General features: G+C 42.3%; 1 protein-coding gene and 1 pseudogene across 8 annotated transcripts in view; one reads left to right on the top strand and one right to left on the bottom strand.

The window, feature by feature from the left end:
- BORCS5 (BLOC-1 related complex subunit 5) overlaps nt 1–17,956 on the bottom strand; it is a 127,403-nt gene that overhangs the window by 30,343 nt on the left and 79,104 nt on the right. The window lies entirely within an intron of this gene.
- LOC129393458 (AP-3 complex subunit sigma-1-like) lies at nt 531–11,339 on the top strand (annotated as a pseudogene).

The following is a 17,956-nucleotide window of genomic DNA, read 5'->3' as shown; positions in this document are numbered from 1 at the left end:
CTGGGATGGCTCAAATTAAAAGGCAGACAATGACAAATGTTAGTGAGGGTGTGAAGAAACTGGAACCCCTGTGCATTGCTGGTAAGCATATAAAATGGGACAGTCATTTTGAAGAGCAGTTTGGCCGTTTCTCAAAAAGTTAAACATAAAGTTACTATACAGCCAGCAATTTCACTTCACATGTATTCCCAAGAGAAGTAAATTATATGTTCACCCAAAACCTTGTACACAAATGTTTATAGCAGCATTATTCATAATAGGCAAAAAGTAGACACAACCCAAATATCCACCCACTGAAAAATGGATAAACAAAATGTGGTCTATTCATAGAATAAAATATTGTTCATCCATAAAAAGATATGAGATACTGATATAAGCTACAACATGGATAAACCTTGAAAACATTATGCTAAGTAAAAGAAACCAGACACAAGGGCCACATATCACATGATTCCCTTTATATGAAATACCCCCAACAGGCAAGTCCAGAGAGACAGAAAGGAGACTGGTAGTTGCCAGGGGATAGGGGAATGGAGGTATGGGGAGTGACTGCTGATGTACACAGAGTTTCATTCTAGGCAGATGAAAATGTTCTGGAATTACATAGTGGTGTAGCTGCACAATCTTGCAAGAATACTAAAACCACTGAAATGCACACTGTAAAAGGGTGAACTACGTGAATGATAACTCAGTTTTAAAAAATAATAAGTGTATTCAAATACATTCAATTCCTTCTCCCAGACCCCCGACAGATACCAGTAATGCATCATGGTTATTCTTTAAATCTGACTTGGACTCAGAACCCTTCCTGACACTGAACCCCAGATGGCCACTTTCGAGTTTACGAAGATGAAGAAACCTATTTGGGAATCCAGGACTAGACACTATGAAAGTGGCTCTAAAACAAATTGTTGAGGCTAAGTAAAACATTTCTAATCCTAAAGGAAGGTGGTAGCTGAGTCTGCAAGAGGAACAGTCCAAGGTAAAAAGCTGTGTTCATAAGATCCTGGATCTTTACATTAACCATACCATGCATCGACTAACCCCAAAAGGAAGCGTGAGATGCCAGTTCTCAGCAATTTCCTTGAACCTTCAAGCCTGCTTATTTTTAAATGGACTCATACTGACAGCATTCATTTTTTTAAAAATAAAAACTATATATTTACAGCACACATGTTTTGACATAGATATACATAGTGAAATGATTTCTATAGTCATGCTAATTAAAATATCCATCTCCTCACATACTTACCATTTTTTGCTTCTGACACCTTCTTCAAGACCTTTCTTCCAGTTTGCAAACCCGGTGCTTGTGTTTTTATACATCGGCTATCCCCTGATTTGGTCTTTGACTCATGGTATTAGCTGTCTCCACTCCGAAGAGTAGGAGGCCCATTGCCACAAATCAAGATATGGCACATTCTAGCCCACCTGCCACCTCTATCCCCACCAGACCATGGCTACTTGACCTGCAGTAGAGATTCAGACAGATTATAAAGGTTAGGGTATGACAGGCTGCAACAAAACCTTTCAGGGTCAACTATGTGCTTTCTGGCTGTCCGACCCTCTCCAGATCACCACTCCCATGGAGGGTTTGGGAGTATGAATCTTTCCTGGACGCCTCTCTCTAGCACAATGGACAATGGGCAAATGTTTTCCTTAATTACACCACAGGCTGAATGGCACCAATTACCACATTCTGGACACTTTGAAGTGACCTTGTTTCTGAAGACAGTAGTTTGCAATGGTAGCCTGTAAGAATAAACTCTTGCCGGCGTGCGGGAGGGAGTGGGTGGGGAAGGATCGCCGGCAAGATCACGAGGCGAGGCTTGCGCGCCGGCCCCCACCCTGGCCCCCAGTGCCTACCCGGTGGGCCTGACCCAGCCACGATCAAGGCGATCCTAATCTTAACAATCATGGGAAGCCGCGGCTCTCCAAGTTCTACCAGCCCTATGGATTTGTGGAAACATTAGACAAATACTTTGAAAATGTTTGTGAACTGGATTTGATTTTCCATGTAGACACGGTTCACAATATTCTTGCAGAAATGATGATGGGGGAATGGTATTGGAGACAAACATGAATGGGATTGTTACACAAATTGGTGCACAAAATAAGCTGGAAAAATCTGAGGCTGGCTTAGGGGGAGCTCCAGCCTGTGCTGTATCAGCTGTAAAAAATGTGAATCTTCCTGAGATCCCAAGAAATATTAACATTGGTGACATTACTATAAAGTGCCAAACCTGCCCTCTTTTAAATAAAAATTTAAAAAGGCTACTCCCAGGTAAAATCCAGGGGGGAAAGTCACGTAAGTTTACCAAAAATAGAGGAGGACAGTCAACTTTTGCTCTTGGATTTAAGTCAAGGTACTGTATAGAAGCTGTGTAAAATCAATATGAAAGTTCAATGCTGCTTTCCTTTTTTTTTTTTTTTTTTTAATTTTTTTTTTGAGAAAGAGTCTCACTCTGTCGCCAGGCTGGAGTGCAGTGGTGCGATCTCGGCTCACTGCAAGCTCCGCCTCCCGGGTTCACGCCATTCTCCTGCCTCAGCCTCCTGAGTAGCTGGGACTACAGGCGAGCGCCACCACGCCCAGCTAATTTTTGTACTTTTAGTACAAAAAAAAGTACTTTTAGTATTTTTAGTACAAAAATTAGACGGGGTTTCACCATGTTGGCCAGAATGGTCTTGATCTCTTGACCTCGTGATCCGCCCGCCTCGGCCTCCCAAAGTGCTGGGATTACAGGTGTGAGCCACTGCGCCCAGCCAGTTCAATGTTGCTTTTCTTGCTCAGTGATTTTAAAGAAATTGAGTAGTTCCTATGTGATTTATTTATTTTTCTAAACTGCATTCCTGTGCCTACCTACGGCATGCCTCTATGTATTGGCTACTACAGTGTTTTAAAAAGTGTTTGAGACATTTCTTTAATTATGTACAACCTAAAATGTTGGTGTTTTGTATGGATCACAAGTGCGGCATTCCTTAATTCCTTCTGCTGTTTGTCACACAATTGTTAAAGAACCTGATATGTATCGCATGAAAACATTATGACGTTTTTCTCTTAGTTTAAATAAACTCCAAGGTAACTGGACTTCTAAAGCACCTTTCTGTTTGCCTGATAACCTACTTTAGCAATAATTTTTTTTACAACCCTCTGACTCAACAAAGTAAAGTATATTTTATCACTGCTAAAAAAAAAAAAGAATAAATTCTTGCCATTTATTCTCATAGGCGTACCTTTGATCTGTCAACCAGAAAAGAGAAATCCCTCTCTGGTAAATCTCACTCCACACACTCTAACAGAAACAAAACTGGCATCCATACTGGAGGACTATTTCTTTTGGTAATCAATGCACATCATATTAGAATGATTTGGTAGATAGAACCCAGTATATAATATACACAAATTCTCTAGTTATTTTAATTATTATAATAAAATAATGTATAACAGTTACAGCTGCTATCCATTAAGTATCTACTAACTGTCAGATACTGTACTGTGCAGTTTACATACATTATCTTTATACCTCACCACACTCTCATAGGGAAAGTGTCCCTCTCCTATTAGAGATGAGAAATTAGAGATTCAGAGATGAGAAAAGGTGCCCAGGGTCACATAGCTCGTACTAGCAGTGAAGCCAGAATTCAAACCCACGCTTTTTGGCCCCATTTTTGCCTATTTTTTCTAAAGAGCTAATTAATGCAAATGTCAGCTCATTTCAATTAAATACATATCATGTTGAGCAGTGTGTTTAATGCCTTTTTGAAATCCTTAAGAGATGAATTTAAATGGCAACTTTTTATGCTGTCAAGTGGAATGGAAAAACACTTTGGTGTTTACTTTTCTAATAAAAAAAAATAACAAATTACCAGACAAAACATGGACATTTACAAAACAAAAACTGAGAGGAGACCAAAGGGAATAAACTGTTAGCAGATAAACTTAAATGACATTTTCACTGGCAGTTCGTTTGTACATTTTGTACTCTTGACATCTCACTTGTACAAACATTTCACAATTCTTGACCTCACCAAGGGGGCTTAGACAAAGCAATCTTCATCTGTAAAAGGAAGGAGGCGCAAGGGTCCTGAGCAACCCCCTCCTTTTACAGATGAAGACTGCTCCCAGAGTGGGCAAGCACTATCCCTAAGCTCACACAGCTGGGACTGACGGGGCCAGGACGGAACTCCAGATCTCCTGATTCCAAGGGCCACCACACCTGTACTAAGCGACCAAAGTCTACCAATGACATTTCCTTTTCCATAGTTTGTTCTACTATGCTTTACCCAATGAATTATAACTGTGTGTGTAAACTATGATCTAAAGTGAAGCTTTTCAAGACAATTATTTCTGACCATAAGGGAAATAAAAATCTGTCATTAATCAGTGTCAAAAATCAAATGACAAAATCCAATCAGACGTCTCCACGTCCATCAGGAATAGGAACCTGCTCGGTGAGCCTGGATCTGCAGTGAGAAGGGCATCAGTCAAAACTGCACACGTCTGCTTCCTTCTGAATTACGTAAACCTTCCCCGGCTCCTTATTAGTGTACCACTTCCTGTTGCACAACGACAAACAATGAGGCCGACTGTCGCCAATATTTTCATTAATTACACCACAGGCTGAACGGCATCGATTTCCACATACTGGACATTTTGAAGTCACCCTGTTTCCTTTGTTCAAACAATGTATCTAAATGTCTCAGAAAAAGAACAAATTTTATTCAGGTCTTCAAAAGAATTAAGCGATATCAGAACGGCAGGAATTTGAATTGCATGACTGTTCCAATAATTACTTTATGACTTGCCCAGTTTCCCCGATGCCTTCTTACCCTTGGCATCACGTCTAGGTGGGAAAGTGGGACAGAAATCCTAAAACCTTTAAGCAGCTTCCAAAACTAAACAGGCAGATTATACCTCCTCCCCACAAAAGGCCTTGCAAATGGCATTGATGGCAGCAAACCAGGAAAAGAAAAACATCACAAGTAAAAATAAAAGCCTGAGGGACAGAAGTCCCACTCCTCCCTTTCCTTGGGAGAGCTTTCCTCGGGTCCCATGAAAGACAGCGGTGTAGGGCACGTAGACATCTGAGATCTTTTGCCTCCTGGAAAAGGCCCCGTCTGTAACCAAGCACCCCAGCCCTTTCTGACTAATTCGAGGCTCCCTCTCTGCAACCCCTCCAGAGTGGCAGTAGGGAAGGATGAAGCTCCTAGGCATGAGTCCACTCTCTGTCTACCTTCTGTACCACCACAGTCCTCTGAGACACTGTTAAAAAGCCCCATTCTCCAAAGCACGGTTGGAAGTATAAAAAAGTTATCTGCAAGGTAGGCGGAGTTGCCACTTCAAGAATGTAAATGTGGGGTCTTCAGGGCTATTTTAAAGTGTGGTTGCATCCTATAAAGACTGCTTTTGAGATGCTAAGTATACTGTGACACTATGTGGCGAGTATTATAAAGGAATACAGGGTAAGGGAACATGCTTGAACAATGGGCATGAGCAGGAGACAGGATGAAAGAATAAGACCTTAAAGAATTGAAGACACGGCTGGGCACAGTGGCTTACGCCTGTAATCCCAGCACTTTGGGAGTCTGAGGCGGGAGGATCACGAGGTCAGGAGTTTGAGACCAGCCTGGCCAACATGGTGAAACTCTGTCTCTACTAAAAATACAAAAATTAGCCAGGCATGATGGCAGGCGCCTATAATCCCAGCTACTCGGGAGGCTGAGGCAGGAGAATCGCTTGAAACCAGAAGGCAAAGGCTGCAGTTAGCCGGGATCGCCACTGCATTCCAGCATGGGCGAAAGAGCGAAAATCTGTCAAAAAAAAAAAAAAAAAAAGAAAGAAAAAAAAAAAGAATTGAAGACAAGGTCAGGCGCGGTGACTCATGCCTGTAATCCCAGTACCTTGGGAGGCCAAGGCGGGCAGATCAACTGAGGTCAGGAGTTCGAGACCAGCTGGCCAACATGGTGAAAACTCATCTCTACTAAAAATACAAAAATTAGCCGGGTGTGGTGGCAGGCACCTGTAATCCCAGCTACTTGGGAGGCTGAGACAGGAGAATCCCTTGAACCCGGGAGGCAGGAGTTGCAGTGAGCCGAGATTGCACCACTGCACTCCAGCCTGGGCCACAAAGAGCAAAACTCCATCTCAAAAAATAAATAAATAAATAAAAATAAAAGAATTGAAGACAATGGACAAAGAGGTGGAAAGGAAGCGCGGCTTTAGAGTTTCGAAGGTGGACGTTAGCTCTGAGCCTGCATCCCAGCTCCACTTCGACAACTGTGTAACCGGGAACACATTCAGGTCTCTGAATCTCAGCTGATCGTGAAATATAGCTGATATATGCAAAATGCCTATTCTAGACCTGGCACATGGTAAACATGTAAAAACGACAGCTGCAACATTATTGCTGCTGTCACTACCACATCAGGTGAGGGGCTGGAGAAGCCTCCACAGATGCAGCAGGTGGATAGTGAAGGAAAGGCTCCAAGCCACACCACTAACCTGGACTCCCTTTTCCAATGTCCAGAATTAAAGAGAGGTAAAAGTAAGTTTGTGTGACCGAAGTGACACACTCAACATCTTAAAACCTGAGCTAAGGTAATGAAACAATGGAAAACTGGACTATGTGCTCTGTAATTCCCTCGTGTATGCACCCAAACCATGTGCGAACACAACCCCTTTTTGACTCAGAGAACAGAGCTTAGCAGTGGTGCGTGGGTAAATATTTTACAGCTAAAATCCTCCACCCTGTGCCTGAAGAACGAACCAAGATACCGCACATGGGACAATGATGATATTGGTCTAATGATTTGGTATACTGCCACTGGGGCTGCCTTGTGCTCCCGGGCAGGATGCTAGATGGCTGCTCAGGACATCAGGCTGGAGCCTGATCTAGAGTCCAGAGGCCCATGTCATTCCCCATGCAGATGGCTGAGGCACCGACTCAACTTTACCACATAAACGGTTCCAGCAAACACTTCCTGTGCACCAGGGAGGCATAAGGAAGGAGGTCCCTTGTGATCAAGGGAAACCGGGACCTCCGCATGTGCCAGGCTGTTGGCAGTTGCTGATGGGAGAGCAGGATTCCTCAGGCAGAGAAGGGGAGCAGACACCAGCAGGAGGGGGCACAGCAGAAGTCAGGGAGCAGGAGTGGAGGCTGGACATTTCAGGCTAGAGCCATGTGAATTTCACGGATTTTGCAGAATACAACTATGACTATTACAATATCTGATGGAGAGGCAGGTGAGTGACAGACTCCAGAGAATCTAAGTCTCAGCAAGGGCAAAGAGAGAATTCGTAAACTTCCAGGTAGAAAGGGGAAGAGAGGAGGCTGGCGGACTTTGGGATACAGGAAGAAACCATCACTGAAATGATGCTGTATTACGCCACTAATGCTCATACTTCTACAGAATAACATTTTGCAATCCCTCCTTGTCTGGCTGCATTTGATATAAATGACTTTTACTCCCCCAAAATAATCCTTTCTTTTACATAGCTCCGTATGGTCCTGCAGAGTCCTTCCACATTCATTATGCCTTTTGCTCTGGGCTGCAGGTTGGCTGTCATGGGCAGTTTCCAGCAATGGTGTGATAGGACCTTAGACAAGTGAAATGCTCTTTACTCATGTGTAAATGAAAACTATGGAGGATCGCCAGGACGTCAACTAAAGTCTTACAATATTATAGTCAGTCTGTCAACGTGGGCAGAAGAAAATTAAATGCTGCTTCAAGCTTTAGGGACACCTCCTGATGAAATCCTTTGGGAGTCCCTGAGATCTAAAACAATTCAGATGTTTTTAAAAGGAGTATAGATCTGCAAGTCTCCTACCAACTAACAACAGAGATAGCAAATAAGACTCTAGTTCAGAACATTCAGATAAACACGACAGTGAGCAGGGTGATAGTAAAGAACAGAATCTTGGGATTTGGGGTTGCCATTGGTCAAATAACCTGATAAATTTCAGATCTAGACAGAGTTATAAACAAGAGTCTCCTGGCTAGCTCTGTACTGACCAGCAGGTCTTTATATTAAAAGTTCCTTTCTGGGAAGGCCTTCTGTGTCACCCCATGTAAAATTTCTACCCTACTGACATTTTATATCCCCTTACTTTTTTTTTTTATTCTTGTATTTACCATCTTACATGCCATCTATTTTATTTTTTTACCGTGTTTATTGTCTGTGTCCACAATGGAATGTAAGGTCTCTGAAGGAGGGATTCTTGTCTGTTTTGTAGTGATATTTCCTCGACATCTACAACAGGGCCTGACACAGAGCTGACTAGTTCATAAATGAAGCAGACATGTAAAGGCATGTGCATAAAAAGTTCTCAGAGGCATATTCCTATCCTGGTGAGTCAAAAAGCTGCAGGCAGGGAGATGGAACTCTTATGAGATTCATATACTGTGAGAAAACAAAACAAAACAAAACAGAAGCTAGGTATGGTGGCTCATGCCTGTAATCCTGGCATTTGGGAGGCCGATGTGGGAGGACTGCTTGAGGCCAGGAGTTCAAGGTCAGTCTGGGAAACCTAGCGAGACCCTGTCTCTACAAAAAAAAAAAAAAAAAAAAAATTAAAGTCAGCTGGGCATGGTGTCACGCACCTGTAATCCTAGCTACTGGGGAGGCTGGGGCAGGAGGATCACTTGAGCCTAGGAGTTTGAGGCTGGAGTGAGCTATGATTGTGTCACTGCACTCTGGCCTAAGTGACAGAACAAGACACTCTCTGTAAAAAAATTAAATTAAAAAATAAAAGAGCAAGTACCAGGCCCTACTCCAGACCCTGGCTCAGAATCTCTGAAGATGGAGCCTACCCATCAGTTTAAAAAAAAAAAAAAAAAAGGTATTTCAAATTGAAAAAAAAAAAAGCAATGCATGTTCAAGATAGAAATCTTGTAAAATACAGAAAAACAGAAGCAGGCTAAAACAAAATACCACTGATAATCTCATCTCTAAAGGGCAATCACAATTAAGTCATTGTCATGTTACCTTCTGTCTAATCATTTATTAAGAATATTTAACATAGGCAGGCACGATGGCTCGCACCTGTAATCCCAGCACTTTGGGGAGGTGAGGTAGGAGGATTGCTTGAGGCCAGGAGTTCAAGACCAGCCTGGGCAGTATGGCAAGACACTGTCTCTACAAAAAAATTTAAAAATTAGCCAGGTAGGTGGCACACCTGTAGTCCTGGTTACTTGAGAGGCTGAAGTGGGAGGATCACTTGAGCCCAGGAGTTTGAGGCTACCGGAAGCTATGATTGTGGTATTGCACTCCAGCCTGGGCAACAGAAGGAGACCAGGGAGACCCTGTCTCTAAAACAAGATTGTTTGGCCGTGGGCTGCATGCAGTCCAGGACAGCTTTGAGTGTGGCCTAATATAAATTTGTAAGCTTTCTTAAAATATTATGAGTTTTTTTTTTGTTGTTGTTGTTTTTAAGCTCATTAGCTATCCTCAGCATTAACATAGTTTATGTGTGGCCCAAGACAATTCTTCCAATGTGGCTGGGAAGCCAAAATATTGGACAACCCTGCTCTAAAATAAACAAACAGAATATTTAACACAGTTGAAATCATATTGAATATAAACTATTATATCTTGATTTTTTTAAACTTATTGTTAGATCTTTTCCTAATGTCACTTGGTTTTCATTGGCAGGAGGACTTAAACCAAGCAAAATTTACCATGGAACCTTGCATCAGGCCTTCTGAATCTCAAAGCTGGGCTGCAGATGCATTTTAGGAATCTAAGTTCGAAGATGACACAGATGTTCAAAATTTAGTGTACCCCTGGGCACACAATAGACTGTATTTCCCACCCTCTTTGGAGTTAGCTGTGGCCATGTAATTGAGTTCTAGACTAAGTCATAGGCAACACTCATAGGTTTGGCCCGTAAGAACCTCCTATCTGTGCTAGTCCACTCTTTTTTCCCTTTTGCCACTGGACACTATCAGCAAGGTGGTCTTTGGGGATGGCAGAGCCGCAAGATAGAAGGAACCTGAGTCCCTGAACTCAATGGAGAGTCACCTGCTAACCAGAAACACCCACCTTGAACAAGAGCAACAAATAAACTTCTGTTGCATTTGATCCATTACACATCTTTGAGTCTACTTACAGCTGTAGCCTAGCTTACTCTACCTAATGCAACCCTCATAACCTTTATTTTCTCTGATAGAATGAGAACACTTATCAGTCCCTAGGATGAGATAATTGAAGAATATAAAGTTGTTCATTAAACAAGTATTTATTCAACATCTACTACATGCCAGGCATTGTTCTAGGCACTGCAGCAATGTTCAATTTGCTAAAATTCTTGTTTCTCTTCATTGAAAGTGATACAGGACAGGGAATATCTTTTCCCAGCCCTGGTTTCGTTTCCATAACCCAGGAGCCCTCAATACTGGCTAGTTGGCTTAGAGACTACAGGTGCTCTGGGGTTCCTCACAAGAGAGGAGGCTGCATGGGACCTCTGACACTGCCCGCTCTGGTGGACTGGAAATGAGCAGGGGAGGGAGAAGAACAGGGGCTCTAGAACCTGGCACTGGGAAAGCTGGCAGAGCCAGCTGTCTGAGGGCATGTCTAGGGCAGGCAAACTGGGGGGAAATGGGGCTGCTGTTCACACATGCTCATATGTCATTGTCCAAAAGCGGAATGGAGTTAAATCTCAGAGCAGTCAAATAACCGGGCTCTGCTCATGCCTTGCCAAAAAACACAAGCCTACATTTCCAACAGGCAAGTAATAAACTAGATTCGGCCCTCTTCCAGGATTTCTGGCTTTTGGCAGGACAGTGCTGGTGTAAAGGAAGTGTGGGGCCAGGCCCAAGGAAGCCCTGGGCAGCATACCTTACAGTCCGCCGAACCAGAAGCAGCCCACTCCCCCACCTGGATTTCCTGCCACCCAGGGGACCAGTTGTATTTCTTACAGAAAAGAAAGGTTGCCCAAAGGACAAGAAGGGGGGAAACTATAATTACACTGTAAGGTTTCAACCTGGAACTGATGCCAGAGTAACTTGTGACATTCTATGGGAACATAAAATTTTCTTGAAATGTCTTGCCTCAGGATTTCAGCAAAAAGAAGCCGACATCTCAATGTTCTTGTCAAAATTTGCAGTTTTGCAACAGGTACTCCCAACTCATTTTATAATTTCAGGTCAAGAAAGAAGCAACTGAAGCCAAAATATATTTAAAAGCGGCCACAGGACTCTAACAATGTTGTCATTTAAAGGAGATTCGGTTCACAGTGTCAGGGCGACAGCAACAGTTTCACCTGGCCAACAGCTCACGCTAACCAGGCTTTTAACCAAAGGAGCTCAAAGTGAATGCTAATGCCAGTTCAGACACTGATGCTCTGTGCAACACTCGGAACTACTCATTTAATCTGGATCAATCTCTCTCCCTGGGAGGACACACAGTACAGGAAGTCAGGTCAAATACCTGGAAAATGACTCCAGCTGGGTCTTAAACATTACGGTACCGTTGACAGAAAGAAATCCCTGCCCAGCCCTGTGTGCAGGCCCATGAATGGCAACTCTCGTGCATTCCTTCAAACACCAGTTGAGGACCTACCATGAAAAAAAAGGAATAACCAAAAATGAAATGAAGGACTCCAAAGAGGCAGAACATAAGTAGTACGGTGCAGTGGAAAAGATGACTCACCTTCTAATACCATCTTAGTCATTATCTAATAGAAAGATACCCAGCAAATCCCATATACACTCGAAGATCCTTGGTTTCTTTATTTGCACAATGAAAGGGCTAAATTAGAGAAACCTTAGGGCCTCTTCATAATCCTGTGTAATCATATGGCTTTCCAAGGATTGCAAGTTTTTCTTCCCAGTTCATCTGAACCCCCTCCATGCTTCATACTGGTTTATGTCAATACAGTATGCTTATCAACACATCTAAGAATTAAAACAGGAGTTACTAGAATCATATCATGAATGTACTCTCAAGGCCGTCAAGCAAGCACACAGGAACTGTAACAAAATAAACCTTGTGGCTTTATCTTAGTTACAAAGGCGTTCTAATCTATGAACACATTTACCCACTGACAGCAACTAGAATGAGGCAGAAATAAGACCCAGGGCAGTGACAAGAGAAGCTCCAAAAGTCTGTGCTGCAACTTGTTCTAATCTATGAACACATTTACCCACTGACAGCAACTACAATGAGGCAGAAATAAGACCCAGGGAAGTGACAAGAGAAGCTCCAGAAGTCTGTGCTGCATCTTCCTGGGGCTGCGTATTTGCCACCAGCCTCATCCCTCGCCCCCAGGGAAACCACACCTGGGGAGGAAGCACACTCCTTTCTTGTTGGCTTTTCAGTTACCCCACATTTCAATGATAGATGTAACCTAAAACTAAGTGTCTGTCAAACTTGAATCCTTAACTAGAAATGAGGCAATATACAGGAAATCCCCAAATCAGAGGCAGCCATGTATCCACAGCCTAGAAGCCAAGGACTAATGGTTTGCCACCATCCAGCTTCACATTTCTCAAGACCCATGTTCCCCAGGCACGAGTATGCTATCCACAAAACAGAATAAACAGTTAAATTCACTACAGAAATTCCAAAAACTACATATTCATGGCATGAAAGAAATCCTGCAGGGTTTGAAGGAAACCACAGTGGGCTAAAAAAAAAAAAATTTTTTTTTTGCCTTGCCTCTATTTAGTGCTTATACTTGGGTTGTTAAGAGCAGAACTTAAAATGGGGCAATATTTAGACAGCTGCTGGTATCAAGTAATTTCATATGGGCCAATTCATGGCAATTAGGATAGGCCTTTCTCCTTAGTCATCATTTATATTTAAAGCAATAACAAGAGCTAACACTACAGTGTCTACTACATGGCAGGCGTGGTCCCCAGAACTGTACCAAGAATAACTCATTGAACCCTCACGAAAACCTGAGGTGGATGTCATTCTGTTCTCACTGAACAGAAAAGGAAACTGAGGCTCAGAAGAATTAAGGGACTTGCCTGAGGTCACACAGGTAGTCAGAGATGGAGCCAGGATTGAACCTTGGCAGTGTGGCTCTGGAGTTCACGCTCAGAACCATTCTGCCAAATTGTCTGCAAATACAAAGAGCAAATACAAGTTGCCCTGCCTCAGCTGAGCCCTCAATGCCTAATGGCACTCATTACTGTACCCAGTCACCACGACCACTCAACAAATGACCTCCCTCTTCTCCACAGAGGATACAAGCTGCTGGGTGTGACCGATCTGTGCCAGGGACCCTCCTGTCATAAACTTGCCTGCATCCTCCCTGTTCTCTCAGAACGGATGTCCCACAAGGCTCCAACTCTTGCCTCCTCAGGGATCTTGCTCTAAGAATCCCCCTTTCTCCTTCATCTTTGATCTTGTCTCATCTGCCTCTTCCCCCTCATCCTGTAAACATGTTCAAGTGCACCACCTGCATAACAAAAAATCCCCTTCGATCTTCATCCACTTTTAACTTAATTTTGGCCACTACCTCACTGTGTGATCTGGGCGAAGTGCTCACTTTCTCTAAAAGCCTTTAATTTCTGCATCTGAATAATGAGAGCACTGGACCAGAGGGTCTCTAAGGTCCTTCCAATTCCAACATTCTGTGGTTCTTAATGCAGAGATTTCTCTGAGCAAGCTCACTGAAACTCAGGCCAGTTTCTTCAGTGTTAATTTTCTTTCACTGTTAACTTTCAAGCCCCAAAGTTAATTTTCTTCTGTCAAGCTGTTCCCCTGCAGCAATGCCCCCCTCTTCCTCTCATTTCCCAAATCCTGTTTTTTTTTTTTTTTTTTCAAAGACCTAGCTTAAACCCCGTCTGCTCCAGGATATCCCAATCTTTAACTCTTACAGAACTTTCGTTATAAATAACAAATGAGCATTCCCCTTCAACAGTGCCTTTTTCATATTTCTGTTCTGTATATCTTCATTCCCTCAGCGAGGTTCAACTCTCAAAGAGCAAGGACCATGTTACATGTCTCTGGAACCCCCAAAGGACCTCCCCACTAGGTGGGTCTGCAATAGCTGCTCAACGGTGCTGGCTGAGGGGTCATCCTATCGCCATTAAAGAAACTAGTAGTTAAGGTATGTCACTAGACTCCCTGATTGCAAAGTAAATTACCTCCATTCTTCTCCTTCACATACACAAATCTATAAACATAAGCTTTTCATTCAAGAGCATCATCCAAATTTAACATAAGGAAAGCTTAGCTAACTCTCTGATTTTCCTTTATCTGAATCAGAAATAGTTATAGCCATGTTTCCCTTTGATCCAGACTGAAGTGATCACAGGTACCGTAATCTTAGGGACCTCTAGTTGATCCCGGTTATATACTTCCACTAACACATATTCTCCACGGTTATTAAGTTCCCTCACTTTTCAACACATAGCATTATGTTACTTCCTCATCTTTCCAACCAAATTTCCAGGAAACATCTGGAATAATATCAGAGAGTTGGTGTTTGATCAAAATGACATCCTCTGCTTTACTCATTTGGAAGTGACTAATTTCAACCCTTAGGTCTGAGGTGAACACAGACGGATGGATATGATTCAGGAGTTTGCTAACACTCACCAACAGAGATACGACGGACACATTACGCCACCAATGAAAGCCCCAAAACTGCACTCACCTCCTCTGCCCGAGCGCGCTGCTGAGGTATTGCTCAGTACTGTGAGTGCTGGTCTCTGTTTTGCAATAATCCTGGGTAATTACTGACTATTCAAAGTGAATCCCAAAGTTCTTCAAACAGAATTTTAAACTGTTTATTTTATTTTTTGAGACAGGGTCTTGCTCTGTAGCCCAGACTGGAGTGGAGATCTCGGCTCACCGCAACCTCTGCCTCCTGAGCTCAAACCATCTTCTCACCTCCCAGGTAGCTGGGACTACAGGCACACACCACCATGCCTGTTTGTTTGTTTGTTTTCTTGGTCTTTTTTGTAGAGATGGGGTTTCACCATGTTGCCCAGGCTGGTTTTGAACTCCTGGGCTCAAACAATCCACCTGCCTTGGCCTCCGAAAGTGCTGGGATTACAGGCATGAGCCATGTCACCCGCCAAAGTCAGTTTATTTTTAAATGAATGCTCCAAAACACTGGTTCTCTCCTGGTTACATACTAGAATCACCTAGAGCACCTTCATAAATACCAATACCCAACATCCCACCGCCCTAACCCTATCACCCTTCAAAGATTTTGATCTAATCGGTTCAGAGTGAGACCCAGACATCAGTATTTTCTTAACAGCACCTCAGCTATGCTGAATGAATTAAGGTATCATTGTTAAATATTTTAGGTATAACAGCATTATAACTATATCTTTCAAAACAACTCAGTCATTCATTCGTGGAATTACTGGTAAAATTCAAAATAAGGCCTCCATTTAATTGCTAGTATTGTACCAAGCTAATTTCCTGGTTTTGATCATTGTACGAAGGTTATGTAAAGTGTTAACTTTAGGGGAAGCTGCATGGGGCAGGGTATATAGGTACTCTCAAATTATTTCTGTGACTTTCCTCCAAGTCTAAAATTAATTCAAATTTGAAAGTTATTTTTTAAAAGAATCCTTCACTTTTAAAGACATATACTTAAATATTTATGAATGAAATAATGTCTGGGGATTTACTATAAAATATACAGTTGAGGGTGGCAGGGAGTGGGGATATGGATAAAACAGGAGTATTTGCAAGTTGATGATTGTAGTGGCTGGTAATGAGTACATTAAGGTTCACTGTGTTACTCCGCCTTCTTTTACCCTGTCTTCTTCAGTATATGTGTAAAATTTCCCATCATATATATTGGAGGAAAACACTTCCGAGTAATTGTAACATGTAGCCAGGGCTGAGAAACACTGCTCTGAAGTCTTGAAAATGTGGTATAATGAGAAGCTCTGTCTGGTACTTCCAGCTACAAAACACTTTCCCCAGCTCTCTGATATAGAGCTAGTCAGTTAATCTCTCTGTACCACACTTTACTAAACTGCAAAACAACAGATATGGGTTAGAGGTTTTTGTTGTTGTTTTTCGTTGTTGTTTTTTTTTTTTTTTTTTTTTTTTTTTGAGATGAAATCTGGCTCTGTCGCCCTGGTTGGAGTGCAGTGACATGATCTGGGCTCACTGTAACCTCCACCTCCCAGGTTCAAGCGATTCTTGTGCCTCAGCCTCCTGAGGAGCTGGGACTACAGGCATGCACCATCACACCTGGCTAATTTTTGTATTTTTAGTAGAGATGGAGTTTCACCATGTTGGCCAGGCTGGTCTTGAACTTAAAGGACTTTTTAAAAAGAATAAGCATCAAAAAGCCAATTTATTATAATTCTAAGATCTCCTCTCTGACAGTTAATGTCATAGTTAATTAACTTCTAGCACAACAGTAAAAAATGGTAGAGTCTGGCTAGGGGCAGTGGCTCACACCTGTAATCCCAGTGCTTTGGGAGGCTGAGGCAGGAGGATCGCTTGAGCTGAGGAGTTTGAAAACATCCTAGGCAACACAGCCAGGCGTGATGGCATACACCTGTAGTCCTAAGCTACTCAGGAAGCTGAGGTTGGAGAATCGCTTCTGCCCAGCAGTTCGAGGTTGCAACGAGCTATGAATTTATCACTAAACTCCAGCCTCGGTGACAGCATGAGACTCTGTTTCTAAAAAAATTAAAAAGGTAAAGTCTTATGTCTACAATAGCATTTCCCAAAGAATGTTCTAAAATCACTACTTTATGGGACATTAATAAATGTTACCTAAGATAAGTGTTCTGAGGTCAAATAAGTTTCAAAAGTCTGGCTTTCTTTATTGTGAGACTCCTAAGAACTTTAAGTGAGATAATACGCTTTGTGACTTTCCAAGGGGTTCACGGTGAGGGAATATGCAAATCGTTTGGCCTCTTTACATGGGACTAGTTTTGTAGAACTTATTTTAGAAATAGTGCTTAAGACCACTGGTTCCCAAATCCTGGGTAATAGAGGGTGGCATTGTATCATTTGGTAACCTTATGTATTAGTCTGTTCTCACATTGCTAATAAAGACATATCCAAGACTGGGTAATTTATAAAGGAAAGAGGTTTAGTTGACTCACAGTTCCACATGGCTGGGGAGGCATCACAATCACAGCTAAAAGTGAATGAGGAGCAAAGTCACATCTTACATGGCAGCAGGCAAGAGAGCTTGTGTAGGGGAACTCCCCTTTACAAAACTATCAGGTCTCGTGAGATTTATTCACTATCATGAGAACAGCATGGGAAAGACCTGCCCCCACGACTCAATTACCGCCCACGGGGTCCCTCCCATGACATGTGGGAATTATGGAAGCTACAATTCAAGAGGAGATTTGGGTAGGGACACAGCCAAACCATAACATCTTATTAAAATAATGATTCACAGCCCACACCTAGACATACTGGGAGGAGGGGAGAACTCAGTATTAAAACAAACAAAAAACTCACATGATGCCAATGAATAGTCATGTTTGGAAAGTAAAGCTTGGTAGACCATAATATAGTAAAATAAGTTTATAATATTTGCAAAGCCACATCAATGAAAAGCAATATCAAAGGTCATATTTAATAGTTTTCCAAATAATAGTATTTAACCCATGAGAGAAGAGTATATGCATGCAACATTTTATGAAAGCTAAGTACTAAAATGTTGGAGGTGTTGGCAAGTTTAAATCTGTCAATATAACTAATGACTGCTTTGTAATCTCAAGGATGCACTACCTCCATTGCTAAATACAAATTGTTAATCTGCAGTGATTCTTGCTCCATCACTTGTTTCTCCATGCCCATCTTCTTCTCTCACCAGAGTTAAAGGGCCACTTTGTTAAACAAATCTGGGAGTGCCATTCACAGAAGTGGTTTCTCCAGTAAACAGCTCCTAACATTTCCTTGATATTACAGTACATCAAGGTATCAGGAATATAAAGTTTTTCTTGACTGGAAACTTTGGAAAATGTATTTACTTATTCCTTTATGCCCCTAGAACTGTGCTGT

The sequence above is a fragment of the Pan paniscus genome, chromosome 10 (assembly GCF_029289425.2).
Source record: "Pan paniscus chromosome 10, NHGRI_mPanPan1-v2.0_pri, whole genome shotgun sequence".
Lineage (NCBI taxonomy): Eukaryota > Metazoa > Chordata > Mammalia > Primates > Hominidae > Pan > Pan paniscus.
This window is presented reverse-complemented; position numbering and strand designations above follow the sequence as displayed.